The following is a 25979-nucleotide window of genomic DNA, read 5'->3' as shown; positions in this document are numbered from 1 at the left end:
TATAGCTTCACAAGAGTATGAAAATGCTAGACATCGAGCATTTGAAGATTGGCAAGTTCATCAAAACCACATCATAGCTCATTGCCAACATATAGGTAGAAACTATATTCCTACTCCAAAGCCCATATTTCCTCCCTGGTCTATAGAGATCCAACCACCGTATCCTACTTATAACCCAGCTGAAGCATTCTATAACACATACGGTTATGCATGGAACCCCTACTGGTATCAGTATCAACCCTAGTTTATTTAGTTTTATTTATTTTATATTTGTAATGTTACTACATTTAACACTTATGTTAATATTGTAATAGTTTTTATAATTTTCTAACTTTTATTATTAGATTTTAATAATTTTTGAATGTGGGGTAATATACCAAACTTCAAAAATATGTATATATGTTTGCAGTTTATCTTATGTACACAACAGGGTAAAACAACGCATTTTCAAAGACTGGCATTAAGTTCAGCAAAAGCAACTAATTTTGACGACAAGATGCAAAATATATGTGAAATAACAACAAGACGGAATGAACAAATGATGTGCACCATTTATCATTCAACACAAACAACAATATGTTTAGAAACTTTGGTAAAATTTTATCATTTTTCTACGCTAATCACCCTCAATAATTTAAATTGTTACTGATTTCTTGCAAATGAGGGCATTGCAAGATCTTAAGTGTGAGAAGGGGTTAAATTCTTTCGGATTTTAAAATTTTTACTTTATACACTTGGTTACCATTAGAAATATTAGTAACGCAGTAGTTGTATTAGAATCTAGTGCTCTCTGATAACAAAGAACAGCCCTAGTCTTATATACTGACTACCCAATTCTAGTAAAATTTTTCAAAATTTTCAATTAAATGAACTCAAAATCATGTTTATACATATTTATGAACGATAAAACTAGGTTTTAACACCGAAATTATTGTTACCTTGGAAAGGACATAAATTGAGAAACAAACCAAAATGTTAAAATTCATTTCAAATGGAATAGAGGACAATAAAAAAGAATATAAAAGCCAAGTGTGAGAAAATTTACCAAGTTATTTTAAACATATGTCACATATTTCTGTAACAAATAATTAAAGATACTTTTACTTTGGACTAAACTAAACAGTTTTACCCGATTTACTGTAAGAAAGATGGATCTACACGATGAATCAATTCCATCATTAAAAGGAAGTAAAGTCTTCCGAAAAAGACACGCGCTTCTTGATTTAGGTCATGAAGTTGTCGTCCAGACCAGCTGTAGGTTGACGAAAAACCTAGAAAAGTCATCTCTAAAATCAGCAGGAAATCCACGGACCTCAGCATAAAACAGGGTCGCCAAGTGGTCAGACTTATCCTAACCATGAGAGGATCTGTCTCGTACAATGGGGGGCACCGTATAAATTAGCTTGATAAGACTAATGAATCAGATCCCCAGAAAGGATAATCTCCTTAAAGATTAAAAATCAGCTTTTAAGCCTGATATTACTCAATCCTTGAGATTGACCTTAAAGATTGAGAATTACAAACTCATGGAATTCGATGATATCTAAACTCGAGCTTGAACGAGAAAATATTTTGATCAAAATTACAAACCGATTTGTTTTCTAAAAACCCATTTTCAATGCGTTCATTACCTTTGAACGTAAAATCCTAGGAATTCACCTGGAATTCATTAGGTCACCTGAACCAAATCGGGTGTCAACCGTAAGAACGGTGGTTGCATAGCATGGTCAAAGACAGGACCTTGTGCCAGACCAAAAAATTATAAGGGTGAGCTTTACTATTGCTCCTACAAAGGATAGTAATTGCGTTCGACACGTTATAGACCATAATTAAAAGCATGTCAGGGGACATTGCCTTAACAGTTGCTTGTGCAACGCTTTCCTTTATAACCGGACGGTAGTTTATCAAAAGGTAATATACGGAGCAAGTATACTGGACGTGTTACTTTCCCAATACAAGGTTAGCAAGTGGGTGACACAAAACTGCAAGTTTTGAGCTAAAATTTTCAAATCTGAAACCCACCAAACCCACAAAAACAATTTGCAAACACCGGTGAAGGGTTATTCCGGAAAACTTATCTAGGGTAAAACCTAGATTTAATTTTCAAAAGATCAAATGTTTTCATAAAGATCCAATTTCCTTAAAGGATCTAAATTTTTATAGTCATGTGGGACTGTAAACCACATCGTTACTACCATTGTTTATACCACCGTAAAGAAATCACTGATGTACAAAGTGTGAAGAATAAAGAAGTGATTCTAGTATTTCAAGACTATATTGCTTGAGGACAAGCAACGCTCAAATGTGGGAATATTTGATAATGCTAAAAACGAACATATATTTCATAGCATTATTCCTCAAGAAAGACAATCTTTTAGTTGCAATTGTTCTATTTACAAGTGATATTCATTTAAATAATAAAAGGTGAAGACAAACGAAAAAGATTCGGCGAATTGAAGACGCAAACGACCAAAAAGCCCAAAAGTACAAAATACAATCAAAGAGGTTCCAATTATTGATAAGAAACGTCTCGAAATTACAAGAGTACAAGATTCAAAACGCAAAGTACAAGATATTAAATTGTACGCAAGGACGTTTGAAAATCCGGAACCGGGACCAGAGTCAACTCTCAACGCTCGACGCAACGGACTAAAAATTACAAGTTAACTATGTATATAAATATAATATAATATATAATTAATTATATAAATTATATATATATTATATTTATATAATAAACCGTCTGCAGACTAGGATCCAAACTTGTGTGAGCTGGTTTTACGAACTTCGCAACTTACGGAGTTTGTAATGGAAAAATGTCGCGACTCGCGGAGCCTCCCTGGACAAAAATGCCTATAAAAGCCAGCGCAATTCGACGTTTTAAAATATCCAAAAATATCAATCTCTCTATCTATATACGTAAATATATATATATATAATTTTAATTTTAATTTTAATTTTAATTTTAAATCCTAATAATAAGAGTATGTTAGCGAATGTTGTAAGGGTGTAAGTCGAAATTCTGTCCGTGTAACGCTACGCTATTTTTAATCATTGTAAGTTATGTTCAACCTTTTTAATTTAATGTCTCGTAGCTAAGTTATTATTATGCTTATTTAATCCGAAGTAATCATGATGTTGGGCTAAAAATATTAAAATTGGGTAATTGGGCTTTGTACCATAATTGGGGTTTGGACAAAAGAACGACACTTGTGGAAATTAGACTATGGGCTATTAATGGGCTTTATATTTGTTTAACTAAATGATAGTTTGTTAATTTTAATATAAAGATTTACAATTGGACGTCCCTATAAATAACCATATACACTCGATCGGACACGATGGGCGGGGTATTTATATGTACGAATAATCGTTGATTTAACCGGACACGGGAATGGATTAATAGCCACTAGAATTATTAAAACAGGGGTGAAATTATGTACAAGGACACTTGACATAATTGATAACAAAGTATTAAAACCTTGGGTTACACGCAGTCGATAACCTGGTGTAATTATTAAACAAAGTATTAAAATCTTGTTACAGTTTAAGTCCCCAATTAGTTGGAATATTTGACTTCGGGTATAAGGATAATTTGACGAGGATACTCGCACTTTATATTTATGACTGATGGACTGTTATGGACAAAAACCAGACGGACATATTAAATAATCCAGGACAAAGGACAATTAACCCATGGGCATAAAACTAAAATCAACACGTCAAACATCATGATTACGGAAGTTTAAATAAGCATAATTCTTTTATTTCATATTTAATTTCCTTTATTTTACATTTAATTGCACTTCTAATTATCGCACTTTTATTTATTATTATTTAATTGCACTTTTAATTAACGTACTTTTTAATTATCGCAATTTTATTTTATCGCACTTTTATTTATCGAAATTTCCTTGTCGTTATTTACTTTACGCTTTAAATTAAGTTATATTTATTTTTATTATTTTACATTAGGTTTTAACTGCGACTAAAGTTTTTAAAATCGACAAACCGGTCATTAAACGGTAAAAACCCCCTTTTATAATAATAATATTACTTATATGTATATTTGTATTTTTATAAATTAAAACTAATATAGTGTTAAGCTTTGTTTAAAAGATTCCCTGTGGAACGAACCGGACTTACTAAAAACTACACTACTGTACGATTAGGTACACTGCCTATAAGTGTTGTAGCAAGGTTTCAGTATATCCATTCTATAAATAAATAAATATCTTGTGTAAAATTGTATCGTATTTAATAGTATTTCCTTGTAAAAAAATAAAACTATTTCATATACACCTCGCATAACATCAAGTATTTTTGGCGCCGCTGCCGGGGAATTTTAATCTAGCTTAAAAGCAGGAAGCGCAACGCTAATATATAAAAAAGATTTTTATTTTTAGTTTACTTTTATAAAAATACTTTTTTGTAAAAATACGTTTTAAATATTCGAAAACATAAAAAGAAAACAAAAATATAAATATTTTTAAGAGTTTGTTAAATATTTAAGTTTTATAAAGTTTCTTTATTTTTATTTTATAAAAATATAAGTCTTATTTAAATATTTTGTTTTTATTTAAAATAAAAAAACCGAAAAAAAAATTTATATATATAAATTTATTTTTTTTTAGATTTCTATTTATAAAATTATAAAGTATTTCTATTTTTATTTTAGTTTTTAAAACATAAGTTTTTATTTAATTTATATAAATATTTTATTTAATTATTAAAACAGAAAAAAATAAAAAAACTGACCTGTCGAAAAATTGACCTGTCTCTTTTGGACCTGCAACCTCCGCGACTTGCGGAGGTATTGAACTGGGTTCACCGCGACTCGCGGAGCCGCCCAGACAGGTCACACAGGAAGCCCTAATCGTGCATTAATTACGTATAATTATTATTATTATTAAATTTAAAACCCTAAATAGGTTTTAATTATTTATTATTTAGTTTAAGTTATTTATTTAATTTATATATTTAGTTTATTTAGTTTAATTAATTTACAAAATTAATGGTTTTATAATATAAATAATATAAAAATAATATTTTTATAAAAATTGTACTTTTTACAACTTTTAGTATATTTTTTGTCCCTTTTTAATTGTTTTTGCATAATATTTGTATTTTTCGCTCGTTTTTACTTTTAAGATATAGTTTTTGCCATAGTTATTTTTATTTCTAGATTTTTAGGCTTTGCCGTAAAATCCTTTAAGTGCTTTCTCTTTAGACTAAGATTTAGGTGCTCTAGAATTTTGTGACGCCTTTTTAAGTTTTAGTACCTTTTTAAGATATTGTCATTTGGGATATAGTTTTTCTTGTAAGCTTTAATATTTTTAGACGCAACTTTTAATTTTTAATTTTTAGTTCCTTTTTAAGTTTCGACGCCTTTTACCTATGTATCAATTATCACTCCAATTAGTAATCTCAATTTGCAATTTTAATTTTAAGTTAGTGATAGTAATAAGGTTGGGTTAGTCGAGTGCTTTAAAGTTTTATAGTCACTCTTTTTCTTTCTTATTTTTCGACGCCTTTTATTTTTCAACCCTTTTATTTATTTTTTTCGACACTTTTCCGACGCGCTCTTTTTCTTTCTTATTTCTCGCCACTCTAGTTTTAGGACATAGATTTTTATTCTACTTCTTCTCTAAATTTCTTAAAATTACGAAAATTTATTTTAAGTGGTTAAATTGATAGACATCAAAATTTTCTGATTCGTAGTAATAGTTGGATTTGTACGTAAACCGGGTTATTGGAGCCAAACAGTACTCAATTATATTGAGACCAAATGAATCCTGCCCCTCTGCTGCATCTTTTGGCTATTCGAAACGTGGGAAAAATCAGAAAAGTCTATTAATTGGATAACTTATATAATTTTTCTTTCCTTTTAAAAACTAATAGGATATTCAGCGAATGCACCGAGCAAGATGTTCACCACCTTTTGTACGTTCACCACCTGTAACTCGATCAAGACATCTAGCTAATATTACCGCCGTTGATTTTTCTTTAGAATCGTCATCCAGTCGACCAAGTACTCCAATTCAAATTTTCGATAATCCATTTTTTGAACCCGGCCTCACAATTGAGAATCCGGAGAATATTCAGGGACGATTCATAGATCCTGAACCACTAATCTTTCCTCCAGAACCACCAATCATTCAAACAGAGATTGTTGAGGAACGAACCATTAAATCAGAATCCTCAAGTGATTCAGATTCAACAAATTCAATCATGGAGAATCTGGAACCTTTAAGTATGGAAGACCGAATGAGAGCTAAACGCACTGGCCAAGGTCACGCAATTACTCATCCAGACATTAATGCGCCAGATTATGAAATCAAAGGACAAATTCTACACATGGTAACTAATCAATGCCAATTTAGTGGTGCGCCGAAGGAAGATCCAAATGAACATCTTCATACCTTTAATAGGATCTGCACACTATTTAAAATCCGAGAAGTTGAGGATGAACATATATATCTCATGTTATTTCCCTGGACTTTAAAGGGAGAAGTCAAAGATTGGTTGGAATCGTTACCTGAAGGGGCGATCGATACATGGGACGTTGAGTTGAAAAATTTCTTAAACAATTCTTTCCGGCATCTAAAGCCGTAAGACTTCAAGAAGAAATTGTTACGTTCACACAGAAACCAAATGAAACTCTATATGAGGCGTGGACCAGATTTGGAAAGTTATTAAGAGGATGTCCGCAACATGGTTTAGACACTTGTCAAATAGTACAAATATTCTACCAAGGATGCGACATCACTACAAGGAAAGACATAGATATAGCAGCTGGTGGTTCCATTATGAAGAAAACAAAAACTGATGCTTACAAAATTATTGATAACACTGCTTCCCACTCACATGAGTGGCACCAAGAAAAAGATATCGTTAGATCATCTAAAGCAGCTAGAGCCGATTCTATCCGTGACTTAGATTCCAATTCAGCAAAGATAGATGCTGTCGAGAGACGAATGGAAAAGATGACTAAGGATATACACTCAATACGAATTAGTTGTGAGCAGTGTGGAGGACCACATTTGACAAAAGATTGTCTTAGTATTGAGCTAACAATGGAACAAAGAGAGAATGTTTCATACATAAACCAAAGGCCTGGAAATAATTATCAGAATAATTATCAACCGCCAAGACCAATTTACAATCAAAACCAGAATTATAACCGAAATATTCCATACAACAACCAACAAGGTCCTAGCAATCAACAAGTATCCAACAATACTTACAACTAGCAAAGACCTAATTTTCAAAACAAACCACCACAACCCGATGATAAAAAACCGAATTTAGAAGATATGATGACGAAGCTAGTTGAAACTCAAACACAGTTTTTCACATCTCAGAAACAAACCAATGAACAAAATGCTCAAGCATTTAGAAATCAACAAGCTTCTATTCAAAATTTGGAACAAGAAGTGAGTAACCTAGCAAGGTTAATAGGTGAAAGAAAACCGGGAAGTCTACCTAGTGATACAAATACTAACCCCCGGAATGAAACAGCTAAAGCCATTACCACAAGAAGTGGTACAACACTTAAACCACCTGAAATACCTGTAATTTCTGATGAAGCTATTCCTACTCCACAAGAACCACAACCTGAACAAGATAAGGAAAAAGAACCGGTAGTTGAAAAGGTTAATAAAGATAACACAGTTAAGGCTAAACCTTATGTTAAACCATACCAACCACCACTTCCTTACCCAAGTAAATTAAGAAAAGAAAAACTTGAAGCCGAGCAATCCAAATTCTTGGATATGTTTAAACAGATAAATGTAAATCTTCCTTTCATTGATGTAATTTCAGGAATGCCTAGATATGCTAAATTTATGAAAGATCTAATCACAAATAGAAAAAAATGGAAGAACTCTCGGCTGTTACTATGAATGCTAATTGTTCAGCAGTGCTGTTGAATAAGATACCAGAAAAATTATTTGATCCAGGAAGTTTCACAATTCCATATTTTCTGGGTAGTCTTAGTTCAATAGAAGCATTGGCAGACTTAGGTGCTAGTATAAATTTAATGTCGTATTCACTATACGCTAAACTAGACCTTGGAGAATTAAAACCAACAAGAATAAGTATACAACTAGCCGATCGATCAATAAAATATCCTAGAGGGATAATGGAGAACATGCTAGTTAAAGTTGGTACTTTAGTATTTCCAGTAGATTTTGTTGTTCTGGACATGGAAGAAGATTCTCAAGTTCCTCTCATATTAGGAAGACCATTCTTAAACACGGCTAAAGCAATGATAGACGTGTTTGGTAAGAAATTGACCCTAAGTATAGAGGATGAGAGTGTTACCTTTTCAGTTGATAGAGCAATGCAACAACCGCAATCTGCAGATGATACATGTTATTATATTCAAACTATAGATTCACATGCAGAATTGTTAGATGAATTTCCAGAATTACAAGGAACAGGAGAATGTTCTTTAGGAGAAGGAACTGAACCAATTGATGAAACTGAAATGTTAGCTACACTAATAGCTAATGGATATGAACCAACAACAGAAGAAATTCAAATGCTAAAAGAAGAAGACAGATATCGATATAAATCATCGATAGAAGAACCACCGACATTAGAGTTAAAGCCACTTCCAAACCATTTGAAATATGCTTATTTACATGTTGAATCTGAATTACCAGTAATAATATCGTCTTCTCTTACTGAAAATGAGAAATCACAACTCATTTCTGTGTTGAGAGCTCATAAACCAGCCATTGCATGGAAGATTCATGATATAAAAGGAATAAGTCCTTCGTATTGCACACATAAAATCCTTATGGAAGAAGGTCATAAAACGTATGTGCAACGCCAACGAAGACTAAATCCTAATATGCAAGATGTTGTTAAGAAAGAAATTATTAAACTGCTAGATGCAGGTTTAATTTATCCAATTTCTGATAGTCCATGGGTAAGCCCAGTTCAATGCGTGCCTAAGAAGGGTGGCATGACTGTCATTACAAATGAGAAAAATGAGCTTATTCCGACTAGGACTGTAACAGAATGGCGTGTGTGTATTGATTATAGAAAATTAAATGACGCCACCAGAAAAGATCACTTTCCCTTACCTTTTATTAATCAAATGTTGGAAAGATTAGCCGGAAACAGTTACTATTGTTTTCTAAGTATGGAAGGCCGAATAAGGGCTAAACGCACTGGCCAAGGTCATGTAATTACTTAACCAGACATTAATGCACCAGATTATGAAATCAAAGGACAAATCCTACACATGGTAACTAATCAATGCCAATTTAGTGGTGCGCCGAAGGAAAATCCAAATGAACATCTTCGAACCTTTAATAGGATTTGTACTCTATTTAAGATCAGAGAAGTTGAGGATGAACAGATATATCTCATGTTATTTCCCTGGACTTTAAAGGGAGAAGCCAAAGATTGGTTAGAATCGTTACCTGAAAGGGCGATTGATACATGGGATGTTTTAGTTGAAAATTTTCTTAAACAATTCTTTCCGGCATCTAAAGCCGTGAGACTTCAAGGAGAAATTGTTACGTTCACGCAAAAGCCAAATGAAACTCTATATAAGGTGTGGACAAGATTTGGAAAGTTGTTGAGAGGATGTCCTCAACATGGTTTAGACACTTATCAAATAGTACAAATATTCTATCAAGGATGCGACATTACTACACGCAAAGACATCGATACAGCAGCTGGTGGTTCCATTATGAAGAAAACCGCAATTGAAGCTTACATAATTATTGATAACACAGCTTCCTACTCACATGAGTGGCATCAAGAAAAAGACATCGTTAGATCATCTAAAGCGTCTAGAGCCGATTCTAGCCATGACTTTGATTCCATTTCCACAAAGTTAGATGCTTTCGAAAGATGAATCGAAAAGATGACTAAGGATATTCACGCAATACGAATTAGTTGTGAGTAGTGTGGAGGACCACATTTGACAAAAGATTGTCTCAGTATTGAACAAACAATGGAACAACGAGAGAATGTTTCATACATGAACCAAAGGCCTGGAAATAATTATCAAAGTAATTATCAACCGCCAAGACCAAATTACAATCAAAATCAGAATTATAACCGAAATGTTCTATACAACAACCAACAAGGTCCTAGCAATCAACAAGTATCTAACAATACTTACAACCAGCAAAGACCTATTTTTCAAAATAAACCACCACAAACCGATGATAAAAAGCCAAATTTAGAAGATATGATGTCGAAGCTAGTTGAATCTCAAACTCAATTTTTCACATCTCAGAAACAAACCAATGAACAAAATGCTCAAGCATTTAGAAATCAACAAGCTTCTATTCAAAATCTGGAACAAGAAGTGAGCAACCTAGCAAGGTTGATAGGTGAAAGAAAACCAGGAAGTCTACCTAGCGATACAAATGCTAACCCCCGGAATGAAACAGCTAAAGCCATTACCACGAGAAGTGGTATTACACTTAAACCATCTGAAATACTTGTAATTTCTGATGACTCTATTCCTACTACACATGCAACACAACCTGAGCAAGAGAAGGAAACAGATTCGGTAGTTGAAAAGGTTAATAAAAATAACACAGGTAAAGCTAAACCTTATGTTAAACCATACCAACCATCACTTCCTTACCCGAGTAAAATGAGAAAAGAAAGACTTGAAGCCGAGCAATCCAAATTCTTTGATATGTTTAAACAAATAAATGTCAATCTTCCTTTCATTGATGTGATTTTAGGAATGCCAAGATATGCCAAATTCTTGAAAGATCTAATCACAAATAGAAAGAAAATGGAAGAACTCTCGGCTGTTACTATGAATGCTAATTGTTCTGTAGTACTGTTGAATAAACTACCAGAGAAACTCTCAGATCCAGGAAGTTTCGCAATTCCATGTTTTCTGGGTAGTCTTAGTTCAATAGAAGCATTGGCAGACTTAGGTGCTAGTATAAATTTAATGTCGTATTCACTATACGCTAAACTAGACCTCGGAGAATTGAAACCAACACGAATAAGTATACAACTAGCAGATCGATCAGTAAAATATCCTAGAGGGATAAAGGAAAACATGCTACTTAAAGTTGGTACTTTAGTATTTCCAGTAGATTTTGTTATTCTGGACATGTGATGTGTGCGAGGTGGTGTATAAAATAGTTATAAATTTTTACAAGAAAATACTATTAAATACGATAAAATTTTACACAAGTTATTTATTTATTTATAGAGTGGATATACATAAACCTTGCTACAACACTTATAGGCAGTGTACCTAATCGTTAAGTAGTGTAGTTTTTAGTAAGTCCGATTCGTCCACAGGGAACTCTAGCCAAGCTTAACGCTATATTTGTAACTTATAATTGTAAAAATACAAAAATATATATAAGTAGTATTATTATTATAAAAGGGGGTTTTTACCGTTTAATGACCGGTTTGTCGATTTTAAAACTTTAGTCGCAGTTAAAACCTAATGTAAAATATTAAATTTATAAAAGACTTAATTTAAAGCGTAAAGTAAATAACGATAATAAAATTGCGATAAATAAAAGTGCGATAAAATAAAATTGTGATAATTAAAGAGTACGATAATTAAAAATACAATTAAATAAAATGACAATAAATAAAAGTGTGATAATTAAAAGTGCAATTAAATATGAAATATATAAATTATGCTTATTTAAACTTCCGTAATCATGATGTTCGACGTGTTGTTTTTAGTTTATTCCCATGGGTTAATTATCCTTTGTCCTGGATTATTCGATATGTCCATACAGATTTGTCCATAATAGTCCATCAGTTATAATCATAAAATGCAGAAGTCTTCGTCAAATTATTCTTATTCCCGAAGTCAAATATTCTAACTAATTGGGGATTCGAATTGTAACAAGGTCTTAATACTTTGTTTAATGAATACACCAGGTTATCGACTGCGTGTAGTCCAAGGTTTTACTACTTTGTTAACAATTACACCAATTACCCTTGAATGTAATCCACCCCTGTTTCAACAAGTCTATTAACTCTTAATCCAGTTCCGTATCCGGTAAAATGAACAATTATTGGTATTTATAGATATCCCGCCCACCGTGCCCAGTCAAGCGTATGTGGTTATATATATACGTCAAATTATAAGTCTATATATTAAATTAACGAGGTATCATTTAGTTAATATAAAGCCCATTAATAGCCCATAGTCTAATTTCTACAAGTGTCGTTCTTTTATCCAAACCCCAATTATGGTCCAAAACCCAATTACCCAATTTTAATATTTAGCCCAATATCATGATTACTTCGTCTTAAATAAGCATAATAATAACTTAGCTACGAGACATTAAATTAAAAAGGTTGAACATAACTTACAATGATTAAAAATAGCGTAGCGTTACACGGACAGAATTTCGACTTACACCCTTACAACATTCGCTAACATACCCTTATTCTTAGAATTAAAATTAAAATTAAAATTATAATTATAATATATATATATATATATATTATACGTTTGAGAGAGATAGATAAAAGATGGTGTAAAAGATCAACCAAAACTGCGAAATTTATAGGATGTCACCTGTCACTGCTCACCATGCGATCGCATGGAGTTTAGGCTTTCAGGCCATGCGATCGCATGGCCACTTTTTCCAGCTCACATGAGCTTGTTTCTATCTTGCCGACGGTTTTAAATATAATATATAATATATAAATAATTTTAAGAATTATTTAAATATTATATTATATTTATGTGCATAGTTGACTTGTAATTTTTAGTCCGTTGCGTCGAGCGTTGAGAGTTGACTATGGTCCCGGTTCCGGATTTTCGAACGTCCTTGCGTACAATTTAATATCTTGTATTTTGCATTTTGCGACTTGTACTCTTGTAATTTTGAGACGTTTCTCATCAATAATTTGAACCACTTTGATTGTACTTTGTACTTTTGAGCTTTTTGGTCGTTTGCGTCTTCAATTCGTCGAATCTGTCTTTTGTCTTCACCTTTTATTATTTAAACGAATATTACTTGTAAATAGAACAATTGCAACTAAAAGCTTGTCTTTCTTGAGGGATAACGCTATGAAATATATGTTCGTTTTTAGCATTATCAAATATTCCCACACTTGAGCGTTGCTTGTCCTCAAGCAATATAGTCTTGAAATAAAAACATACTAGAATCACTTCTTTATTCTTCACACTTTGTACATCAGTGATTTCTATACGGCGGTATGAACAATGGTAGTAACGATGTGGTTTACAGTCTCACATGACTATAAAAATTTAGATCCTTAAGGAAATTGGATCTTTATGAAAATATTTGATCTTTTGAAAATACAATCTAGCTTTTACTCTAGATAAGTTTTCTGGAATAACCCTTCACCGGTGTTTGCAAAATGTTTTTGTGGGTTTGGTGGGTTTCAGATTTGAAAATTTTAGCTCAAAACTTGCGGTTTTGTGTCACCCACTTGCTAACCTTGTATTGAGAAAGCAACACGTCCAGTATACTTGCTCCGTATTATTACCTTTCGGTAAACTACCGTCCGGTTGTAAAGGAAAGCGTTGAACAAGCAACTGTTAAGGCAATGTCCCCTGACATGCTTTTAATTATGGTCTATAACGTGTCGGATGCAATTACTATCCTTTGTAGGAGCAATAGTAAAGCTCACCCTATGGTTTTTCTGTCTGGCACAAGGTCCTGTCTTTGACCATGCTATGCAACCACCGTTCTTACGGTTGACATCAGATTTGGTTCAGGTGACCTAATGAATTCCAGGTGAATTCCTAGGATTTTACGTTCAATGGTAATGAACGCATTAAAAATGGGTTTTTGGAAAACAAATCGGTTTGTAATTTGATCAAAATATTTTCTCGTTCAAGCTCGAGTTTAGATATCATTGAATTCCATGAGTTTGTAATTCTCAATCTTTAAATTCAATCTCAAGGATTGAGTAATATCAGGCTTAAAAGCTGATTTTTAATCTTTAAGGAGATTATCCTTTCTGGAGGTCTGATTCATTAGTCTTATCAAGCTAATTTGCATGGTGCCCTCCCCATTTTACGAGATAGATCCTCTCATGGTTAGGATAATTCTGACCACTTTGCGACCCTGTTTGATGCTGAGGTCCGTGGATTTCCAGCTGATTTTCGAGAAAACTTTTCAAGGTTTTTCGTAGACTCTACAACTGATCTGGACGACAACTTCCTGACCTAAATCAAGAAGCGCGTTTCTTTTTCGGAAGACTTTACTTCCTTTTAATGATGGAATTGATTCATCGTATAGATCCATCTTTCTTTCAAATATCTTACAGTTTTTCGGGTAAAACGGTTAATTTTGTCCAAAACAAAAGTATCCTCAGTTATTTGTACAAAAATATGTGATATATGTTTTTAAATAACTTGATAAATTTTTTCCACACTTGGCTTTTATTTTCCTTTTTATGGCCTTTTTATTGTCCTCTATTCCATTTTAAATGAATTATAACATTTTGGGTTGTTTCTCAATTTATGTCCTTTCTGAGGTAACAATAATTTCAGTGTTAACACCTAGTTTTATCGTTCATAAATATGTATAAACATGATTTTGAGTTCATTTAATTTGAAAATTTTGAAAATTTTTACTAGAATTGGGTAGTCAGTATATAAGACTAGGGTTGTTCTTTATTATCAGAGAGCACTAGATTCTAATACAACTACTGCGTTACTAGTATTTTTGATGGTAACCAAGTGCATAAGTTAAAATTTTAAAAATCCAAAAGAATTTAACCCCTTCCCACACTTAAGATCTTGCAATGCCCTCATTTGCAAGAAATCAGTAACAATTTAAATTATTGAGGGTGATTAGCGTAGAAAAATGATTAAATTTTACCAAAGTTTCCAAACATATTGGCATTTGTTTGCTGAATGATAAATGGTGCACATCATTTGTTTATTCCGTCTTGTTGTTACATCACATTTGTTTTTCGTTTTGTCGTCAAAATTAGTAGCTTTTGCTGAACTTAATGCCAGTCTTTGAAAATGCACTGTTTTACCCTGTTGTGTACAATTGACAATATACATACATACAAATATAAACATGCATGGTAATTTGAAATGAGATTTAAAATCTCACTTTCAAATCAAATATGAAATATTAGCACCAAATAATAAAAATATTAAACAATACATTAATGTATCACAATATCATATGTTTAAACATAAATAAAAATCATAAAAAGATAAAAATCATAGCAATTACCAACAGGAACTTTATCAATCTGGATAGGGGTTCCAGTTCATGTCGTCGTTCGGGTTCCATGGTTGGTGATAGGTGTACTGGTAGGCCTGGTTAGGGTTGTAGAGAGTATATGGTGGTCTCATCTCGGGCTGGTGTGGAGGATAGTAAGCGGGTCGGGTCAGAACGTAGTGATCCTGAGGTGACAGCCGGCTCATAATTTGTCACTGATGATAGTTCCATCTATCATGATGTCGTTGCCTGGAATGCTCGTAATCATTCCGGGCTTGCCACTGCTCCATCCGATGAAATCTCTTCGCGTTTGTCATATCTACCTCATCTACATGCTGGTAGACGTCAGTCATAGCCTCCCTAATGACATCCCTAATGTCATCTGCTTCCTCCATTTCCTCATCTGAAACTCTCTCTACTTGAGGATGACTACCTTCATAGGGTACTGGCTGGTTGCGTCTGCTCTTTAATACCTTAGCACCCTGATAGACCTTTAATCCTAAAGGCTAAACCTGTTCCCTACATTCCAAAAGTGAACCCCCTTGGTCCCTATCTACACCTAAATACTCTCCAATGAGAGTAACAAAAATACCTCCTCCTATTATCCCCCCTTCTTGTATTCCTTCCACCATCTTAGACAAATAAAAACCAACACAGTAAGGGATATTAACAAAGCTTCTTGGGACTCGAATACACTTTAGGTAAAATAAATCATGTAAGGTGAACTCTCTGTGTAATCGAGTTAGCCAGAAATCTATGAATTATACGAAGCTCGGCTTTGTTAATATGTAGGTAGGAGTGTTTTCCTCCCAGTATAAAAACATTATAGTTTGACATACACCTCCAAATGGCGTTTGCGTCAAAATTCCTATCTACCCTTTCACCACGATAAATCAAATTCATACAATCGGGTAGTAGCAATTCACTAGGAGTGTAAATCTGTAATGCCCTGGCCATGTCCAGCATGGACATCCTGTACATCCTACGGCCAAGTATAAACCTAAGAAAACTTCTATCATCTAACCTATCTACATCTGCATTTAATGCTATAGTACTCATAAGCTCTATACACCATTCCTTATATACAGGTCTACGGATGGTGAATAAACCTTCCCAATCGTGAAAAGAAGTGCTGCCATACCTTTGGATCAAATGCTATCTAACTGAGTTAGCAAGTTGGACCCTTTCCAAAGGATCCCAATCGATTACCCTTGGCACTTCTATATTTTTCGGTAGCAGTTTGAATTTGTTACTTTGATATGCCGGGTAATCCCTCCAGCTTCTATCGAATCTCAGATTAGGATTCAACTTGTGTTCAGGAATTGTTGGGTATTCTACTGGTGGATATATCGAAAATATTATGAAGGCATCAACAAATTGTAGCGGATCATAATAAGGTACGTGTTGATCAGGCTGTTGTTGTGGTTCTTGTTGTTGCTCCGGTTCAGGTTCATATTGCATTTCTGGTTCAGGTTCTGGAGCAGGTCGTCTAGATGATGATGATGTACCTCCAGTTTCAGTATTAGTAAATCTCCTTTTTGATAAACTCCTTATCAAATTCATGTTTAGAGCGGATTGTAGCGAGAAATTTGGTTGATTTTGATGAAAAATTGATGATTTTAGAGTGGATTTTGGAGATGTGCTCGTATGTATATGTGTGTGTTGTGGGAGACAGAAGCAGAACCCGACTGCTTTTTGATCCTGGCCAATTTTTCAGCTCCATGCGATCGCATGGTCTTGAACGCCAAATCTCATGCGATCGCATGGGGTCCGGGTACAGTGCTTTTTTCCTTTTTTTTTATAAAAAACTTATACTAATAAAACAAATAATTAATTAAAATTTTGTTTATTTTTAGGAGGAGGACGTTTCGGATCGTTGTCCTAGTCCGTCCCTCAACAAAATTTTAAAATTTTGTCATTTTTAAACGCGGTTGTTTTAAAAGCAAAGATTTTTGGGTTTTTTAAATATTTTTGGCATACTTTAATTCAATAAGTTTAAAAATAATGATAATAAAAGTTCTCGTCCCTCCCTTGGGTAGAGCAATTTCGGTTCAACGACCTAGTTTTCAACTCACGACGAATTTTTAAAATCACATTTTTAACTTAACGAAATAAAGTAAATTTTTATTTTTAAATTCACACCAAACTTAAATGCATAAAATTAAAAATTCATATTATTAAAATTTTAAAAATTCATACCAAATTTATATTATAATTTTGTTTTTTATAAAAACTTATATTAAAAACATAAATTTTTCAAATATTTACAAACTTAATTATATTGATTTTAAAAAGTTTATAATAATAATTTAATATTAATATATTAATTTTAAAAACAAAGTAAAAATAAAATTAAAAATCTTTTTGGTCTTTTATCCCACTTTAATCAATCAAATATTATCAAAAATATACGCCCCTCTTTTCGGTAAAGTAATTTTGGCTATATTACCTAGTTTTACTCCTAAGGAATTTTTGAAATATTTTGGGTTGATTGATTAAAGATATTTATACCTTAAGAATAAACGGTAAATTTCGCAGTGATGTAATAAATTTTTGTATGATATCAATAATTTCGGTTACGCATACCTAATTTTATTGAATACCAATTTAATACTTTATAGCGAATGATTTAGCATTTATTATCAAAAGGTTAAAAGCAATAAAATAAAAACTGTACAAACTTACTTGTGAGATAAAATTCTCAGTGACCTGCTTTAGCCCACTCATAGGATAGTCGGACTAATTGGTTTTCCATAGCTACATAGGCGTAACCTCGAGCATTCAATGATTTTTCTTCAAAACATATGAACGGTCCTTTTCTACATAAAGTAACGAACTCCGTATTGGAATATGTCTGATTCGTCGAGCATTTTCCTTCGTGTGACCATTTTCCACATTTGTGACATCTTTCAAGGTGTCGTGCTCTTCTTTTCGCTGCGGATTTTGATTTTCCTTTACCAAAAAGTAACTTATTATGATCGTTTCTGAGTTCTTTTCTTACTCCGTCCAATTTGGCTCTTATTACTGATACCAGGTCACTCGGGAGTGTGTCATTATTACGTTTAGTGATCAAAGCATGTAGCATTAGACCATGGTTTAGTTCACAGGAATTCTTCATCTCGTAAAACCTAAAAAAATAAAAATTCAGAATGGAGGAGAAGACTAGTTCTTTAGGGTCTGCTAGGGAAAGACCATTCGGATTCCATTCTTGAGAACTACACGAAAACAGAAAATCTAACTCTAACAGAAATACATATTACCCTAAAAAGATTCGAACCTCCCCACACTTAGTTAGATGTGGTGTTGAAATTGTGATTGACTTCATTGTCAACTTCCATTGGATCATGTACGTAATGTTTAACTCTGTGACCATTAACTTTAAATTCAATCCCATTTGAATTTATTAACTCTATTGTTCCATATGGAAAAACTCTTTTGACTATGAATGGTCCAGACCATCTTGATTTCAATTTTCCAGGAAATAGCTTGAATCTTGAATTAAAAAGAAGAACTCTGTCTCCTTCCTTAAATTCTTTTGAACTTCTGATTCTTTTATCATGCCATTTCTTTGTTCTTTCTTTATAGATTAACGAATTTTCGTATGCTTCATGTCTTAATTCTTCTAATTCGTTTAGTTGACTTAATCTTAGACGTCCGGCTTCATGTAAATCAAGATTACATGTCTTCAAAGCCCAAAATGCTTTGTGTTCAATTTCTACTGGAAGATGACATGCTTTTCCGTAAACGAGTTTAAAAAGTTTGGTTCCAATTGGAGTTTTGTAGGTTGTTCTAAAAGCCCAGAGTGCATCCTCCAATTTCATGGACCATTCCTTCGGATTTGATCCTACGATTTTCTCTAGAATACATTTTAATGCTCGGTTGGTATTTTCAACTTGTCCACTTGTTTGTGGATGATATGCAGTGGAGATTTTATGAGTTACTCCATATCTTTTGAGCACTTTCTCAAGTTGATTATTACAAAAATGAGTACCCCGATCACTTATTAAAGCTTTCGGTGTTCCGAACCTAGCAAAAAGACGTTTTAAAAAGTTGACTACAACTCGTGCATCATTAGTTGGGAGAACTTGTGCTTCCGCCCATTTAGTTACATAATCAATAGCAACGAGAATGTAGAGATTATTATGAGATTTTGGAAATGGACCCATAAAGTCAATACCCCAAACGTCAAATACTTCACATACTTGAATAACAATTTGTGCCATTTCATCACGTTGACTTATTTTTCCGGCCCTTTGACAAGCATCACAGGATTTGCAAAGAAGGTGTACGTTTTTGAAAATTGTAGGCCAATAGAATCCAGCATCGTAAACTTTTCTTGCTGTTAGCTGAGGTCCATAATGCCCTCCTGTTGGTCCTGTGTGACAATGGTTTAAGATTTGACTAGCTTCATCTCCGAATACACATCGGCGTATTATTCCATCAGGACAACTTTTAAATAAATGTGGATCTTCCCAGAAATAGTGTTTTATATCACTAAAGAATTTCTTTCGTTTTTGGTACGATAATCCTTTTTCAAGGAATCCACATACTAAGTAGTTTGCATAGTCTGCAAACCATGGAATTTCATTATAATCTATCTTCAATAGATATTCATCAGGAAAGTTGTCTTGTATGGCCGATTCATTTAGAACTTCTAATTCAGGATTTCCAAGACGAGAAAGATGATCAGCGGCGAGATTTTCTTCTCCCTTTTTGTCTCAGATTTCAATATCGAACTCTTGTAAGAGTAAGATCCAAAGGATTAATCTTGGTTTGGCATCTTGTTTCGAAAATAGGTATCTAAGAGCAGAATGGTCAGTATAGACCACCGTTTTAGCTAGAACGAGATATGAACGAAATTTGTCAAAAGCAAAGACAATAGCAAGGAGTTCTTTTTCAGTAGTTATATAATTCGTTTGTGCTCCTTGTAACGTCTTACTAGCATAATAAATAGGTTGAAATCGTTTTTCAATCCTTTGTCCTAAAACGGCTCCCATTGCAAAATCACTTGCATCGCACATAAGTTCAAACGGTAGATTCCAATTTGGAGTTATCATGATCAGCTCAGAGCAAGTTTTTTAATATTTTTTTTCTGTTTTCTAATTCTGTATTTTAATTATATAAATTATTTATATAAAATAAATAAAAACTTAAATTTTAAAAACTAAAATAGAAAATAAATTTACTTTATAATTTATGTATTTTAAACAATTCTTAAAAATATATACTTTATTTTGTTTTTCTTTTTATATTTTTGTATTTTTTAAAAATTAAAAACGTATATTTTTATACAAAGAACTTAATAAAAAAATCTTTTTTTTATATATATAGCGTATCGCTTCCGGCATTTATGTTGTTCCCCGGCAGCGGCGCCAAAAATACTTGATGTGTACGAGGTGGTGTATAAAATAGTTATAAATTTTTACAAGAAAATACTATTAAATACGATACAATTTTACACAAGTTATTTATTTATTTATAGAGTGGATATACCTAAACCTTGCGACAACACTTATAGGCAGTGTACCTAATCGTTCAGTAGTGTAGTTTTTAGTAAGTCCGGTTCGTCCACAGGGAACTCTAGCCAAGCTTAACGCTATATTTGTGACTTATAATTGTAAAAATACAAAAATATATATAAGTAGTATTATTATTATAAAAGGGGGTTTTTACCGTTTAATGACCGGTTTGTCGATTTTAAAACTTTAGTCGCAGTTAAAACCTAATGTAAAATATTAAATATATAAAAGACTTAATTTAAAGTGTAAAGTAAATAACGATAATGAAATTGCGATAAATAAAAGTGTGATAAAATAAAATTGCGATAATTAAAGAGTACGATAATTAAAAATGCAATTAAATAAAATGACAATAATTAAAAGTGCGATAATTAAAAGTGCAATTAAATATGAAATATATAAATTATGCTTATTTAAACTTCCGTAATCATGATGTTCGACGTGTTGTTTTTAGTTTATTCCCATGGGTTAATTGTCCTTTGTCCTGGATTATTCGATATGTCCATACGGATTTGTTCATAATAGTCCATCAGTCATAATCATAAAATGCGGAAGTCTTCGTCAAATTATTCTTATTCCCGAAGTCAAATATTCCAACTAATTGAGGATTCGAATTGTAACAAGGTCTTAATACTTTGTTTAATGAATACACCAGGTTATCGACTGCGTGTAGTCTAAGGTTTTAATACTTTGTTAACAATTACACCAATTACCCTTGAATGTAATCCACCCCTGTTTCAACAAGTCTATTAACTCTTAATCCAGTTCCGTATCCGGTAAAATGAACAATTGTTGGTATTTATAGATATCCCGCCCACCGTGCCCAGTCAAGCGTATGTGGTTATATATAAATACGTCAAATTATAAGTCTATATATTAAATTAACGAGGTATCATTTACTTAATATAAAGCCCATTAATAGCCCATAGTCGAATTTCCACAAGTGTCGTTCTTTTATCCAAACCCCAATTATGATCCAAAACCCAATTACCCAATTTTAATATTTAGCCCAACATCATGATTACTTCGTCTTAAATAAGCATAATAATAACTTAGCTACGAGACATTAAATTAAAAAGGTTGAACATAACTTACAATGATTAAAAATAGCGTAGCGTTACACGGACAGAATTTCGACTTACACCCTTACAACATTCGCTAACATACCCTTATTATTAGAATTAAAATTAAAATTAAAATTATAATTATAATATATATATATATATATATATATATATATATATATATATATATATATATATTATACGTTTGAGAGAGATAGATAAAAGATGGTGTAAAATATCAACCAAAACTGCGAAATTTATAGGATGTCACCTGTCACTGTTCACCATGCGATCGCATGGAGTTTAGGCTTTTAGGTCATGCGATCGCATGGCCACTTTTTCCAGCTCACATGAGCTTGTTTCTATCTTGCCGACGGTTTTAAATATAATATATAATATATAAATAATTTTAAGAATTATTTAAATATTATATTATATTTATGTGCATAGTTGACTTGTACTTTTTAGTCCGTTGCGTCGAGCGTTGAGAGTTGACTCTGCTCCCGGTTCCGGATTTTCGAACATCCTTACGTACAATTTAATATCTTGTATTTTGCGTTTTGCGACTTGTACTCTTGTAATTTTGAGACGTTTCTCATCAATAATTTGAACCACTTGGATTGTACTTTGTACTTTTGAGCTTTTTGGTCGTTTGTGTCTTCAATTCGTTGAATCTGTCTTTTGTCTTCACCTTTTATTATTTAAACGGATATTACTTGTAAATAGAACAATTGCAACTAAAAGCTTGTCTTTCTTGAGGGATAATTCTATGAAATATATGTTCGTTTTTAGCATTATCAACATGGAAGAAGATTCTCGAGTTCCTCTTATATTAGGAAGACCATTCTTAAACACGGCTAAAGCAATAATAGACGTGTTCGGTAAGAAACTGACCCTAAGTATAGAGGACGAGAGTGTTACCTTTTCTGTTGATAGAACCATGCAACAACCGTAATTTGCAGATGATACATGTTATTATATTCAAACTATAGATTCACATGCAGAATTGTTAGAAAAATATCCAGAATTACAAGGAACAGGAGAATGTTCTTTAGGAGAAGGGACTGAACCAATTGATGAAGCTGAAATGTTAGCTACACTTATGGCTAATGAATATGAACCAACAATAGAAGAACTTCAAATGATAAAAGAGGAAGACAGATATCGATACAAATCATCGATAGAAGAACCACCGACATTAGAGTTAAAGCCACTTCCAAACCATTTGGAATACACTTATTTACATGGTGAATCTGAATTGCCTGTAATAATATCATCTTCTCTTACTAAAAATGAAAAATCTCAACTCATTTCTATGCTAAAAGCTCATAACCAGCTATTGCATGGAAGATTCATGACATTAAAGGCATAAGTCCTTCGTATTGCACACATAAAATCCTTATGGAAGAAGGCCATAAAACCTATGTGCAATGCCAACGAAGACTAAATCCTAATATGCAAGATGTTGTTAAGAAAGAAATTATTAAACTGCTAGATGTAGGTTTAATTTATCCAATCTCTGATAGTCCATGGGTAAGCCCAGTTCAATGCGTACCTAAAAAGGGTGGCATGATTGTCATCACAAATGAAAAAAATTAGCTTATTCCTACTAGAACTGTAACAGGATGGCGTGTTTGTATTGATTATAGAAAATTAAATGACGCCACCAGAAAAGATCACTTTCCCTTACCTTTCATTGATCAAATGTTGGAAAGATTAGCCGTGAATAGTTACTATTGTTTTCTTGACAGTTTCTCCGGATACTTTCAAATTCCAATAGCACTCGAGGACCAAGAGAAAACCACATTCACGTACCCTTATGGTACTTTTGCTTACAAACGCATGCCATTTGGACTTTGCAACGTCCCTGCAACCTTTCAAAGGTGCATGATGGCGATTTTTCACGACATGATAGAAGAATGCATGGAAGTTTTCATGGATGACTTTTCAGTCTTTGGTGATACATTTGAATCATATCTAGTTAATCTTGAACGAATGCTTATTAGATGCGAACAATCAAATCTAGTTCTTAATTGAGAGAAATGTCATTTCATGGTTAAAGAAGGCATCGTTCTTGGTCATAAAATTTCAAAGGAGGGAATTGAAGTGGATAGAGCTAAAGTAGATGTAATTGTTAAACTTCCACATCCCACCAATGTTAGAGGAGTTAGGAGTTTTCTGGGGCATGCCGGTTTTTACCGACGTTTCATAAAAGATTTTTCTAAAATTGCCACTCCTATGAATAAACTCTTAGAAAAGGATGCTCCATTCATCTTTTCAGATGAATGCATCAAATCTTTTAATATTCTTAAAGAAAAACTCACTAATGCGCCGATCATGGTAACTCCAAATTGGAGTCTACCATTTAAACTTATGTGCGATGCAAGTGATTTTGCAATGGGAGCCGTTTTAGGTCAAAGAATTGAAAAATGATTTCAACCTATCTATTACGCTAGTAAGACGTTACAAGGAGCACAAACGAATTACACAACTAGTGAAAAAGAACTCCTTGCTATTGTCTTTGCTTTTGACAAATTTCGTTCATATCTCGTTCTAGCTAAAACGGTGGTCTATACCGACCATTATGCTCTTAGATACCTATTTTCAAAACAAGATGCTAAACCACGATTAATCCGTTGGATCTTACTCTTACAAGAGTTCGATATTGAAATCCGAGACAAAAAGGGAGTAGAAAATCTTGCTGCTGATCATCTTTCTCGTCTTGAAAATCCCGAATTAGACGTTCTAAACGAATCGGCCATACAAGACAACTTTCCTGATGAATATCTTTTGAAGATTGATTATAATGAAATTCCATGGTTTGCAGACTATGCAAACTACTTAGCATGTGGATTCCTTGAAAAAGGGTTGTCGTACCAAAAACGAAAGAAATTCTTTAGTGATATAAAACACTATTTCTGGGAAGATCCACATTTGTTTAAAAGTTGTCCCGATGAAATAATACGCCGATGTGTATTCGGGAATGAAGCTAGTCAAATCTTAAACCATTGTCACACAGGACCAACAGGAGGGCATTATGGGCCTCAACTTACCGCAAGGAAATTCTATGATGCTGGATTCTATTGGCCTACAATTTTCAAAGACGCGCACCTTCTTTGTAAATCCTGTAATGCATGTCAAAGGGCCGGAAAAATAAGTCAACGTGATGAAATGCCACAAAATGTCATTCAAGTATGTGAAGTATTTGACGTTTGGAGTATTGACTTTATGGGTCCATTTCCAAAATCCCATAATAATCTCTACATTCTCGTTGCCATTGATTATGTATCTAAATGGGCGGAAGCACAAGCTCTCCCAACTAACAATGCACGAGTTGTAGTCAATTTTTTAAAACATCTTTTTACAAGGTTTGGAACACCGAAAGCTTTAATAAGTGATCGGGGTATTCATTTTTGTAATAATCAACTTGAGAAAGTTCTCAAAAGATATGGAGTGACTCATAAAATCTCAACCGCTTATCATCCACAAACAAGTGGACAAGTTGAAAATACCAACCGAGCTTTAAAACGTATTTTAGAGAAAACCGTAGGATCAAATCCGAAGGAATGGTCCATGAAATTGGAGGATGCACTCTGGGCTTTTAGAACAGCCTACAAAACTCCAATTGAAACCACACCTTTTAAACTCGTTTACGAAAAAGCATGTCATCTTCCAGTAGAAATTGAGCACAAAGCATTTTGGGCTTTGAAGACATGTAATCTTGATTTACATAAAGCTGGACGTCTACGGTTAAGTCAACTAAACGAATTAGAAGAATTAAGACATGAACCATACGAAATTTCGTTAATCTATAAGGAAAGAACGAAGAAATGGCATGATAAAAGAATCAGAAGTTCAAAAGAATTTAAGGAAGGAGACAAAGTTCTTCTTTTCAATTCAAGATTCAAGCTATTTCCTGGAAAATTGAAATCAAGATGGTTTGGACCATTCATAGTTAAAAGAGTTTTCCCCATATGGAACAATAGAGTTGATAAATTCAAATGGGATTGAATTTAAAGTTAATGGTCACATAGTTAAACATTACATACATGGTCCAATGGAAGTTGACAATGAAGTCAATCATAATTTCACCACCCAAGAAAACCCTCAGAATGAAAACATAAATATGTTATCAACAACATATGAAAAACCAAAATTGGAAGTCGGGGAAGCTTCAAAGTGGAGCGATGAAGAAGAATTTCTATATA

The sequence above is a fragment of the Rutidosis leptorrhynchoides genome, chromosome 6 (genome assembly GCF_046630445.1).
Source record: "Rutidosis leptorrhynchoides isolate AG116_Rl617_1_P2 chromosome 6, CSIRO_AGI_Rlap_v1, whole genome shotgun sequence".
Taxonomy (NCBI): domain Eukaryota; kingdom Viridiplantae; phylum Streptophyta; class Magnoliopsida; order Asterales; family Asteraceae; genus Rutidosis; species Rutidosis leptorrhynchoides.
Note: the sequence above shows the minus strand (reverse complement) of the source record.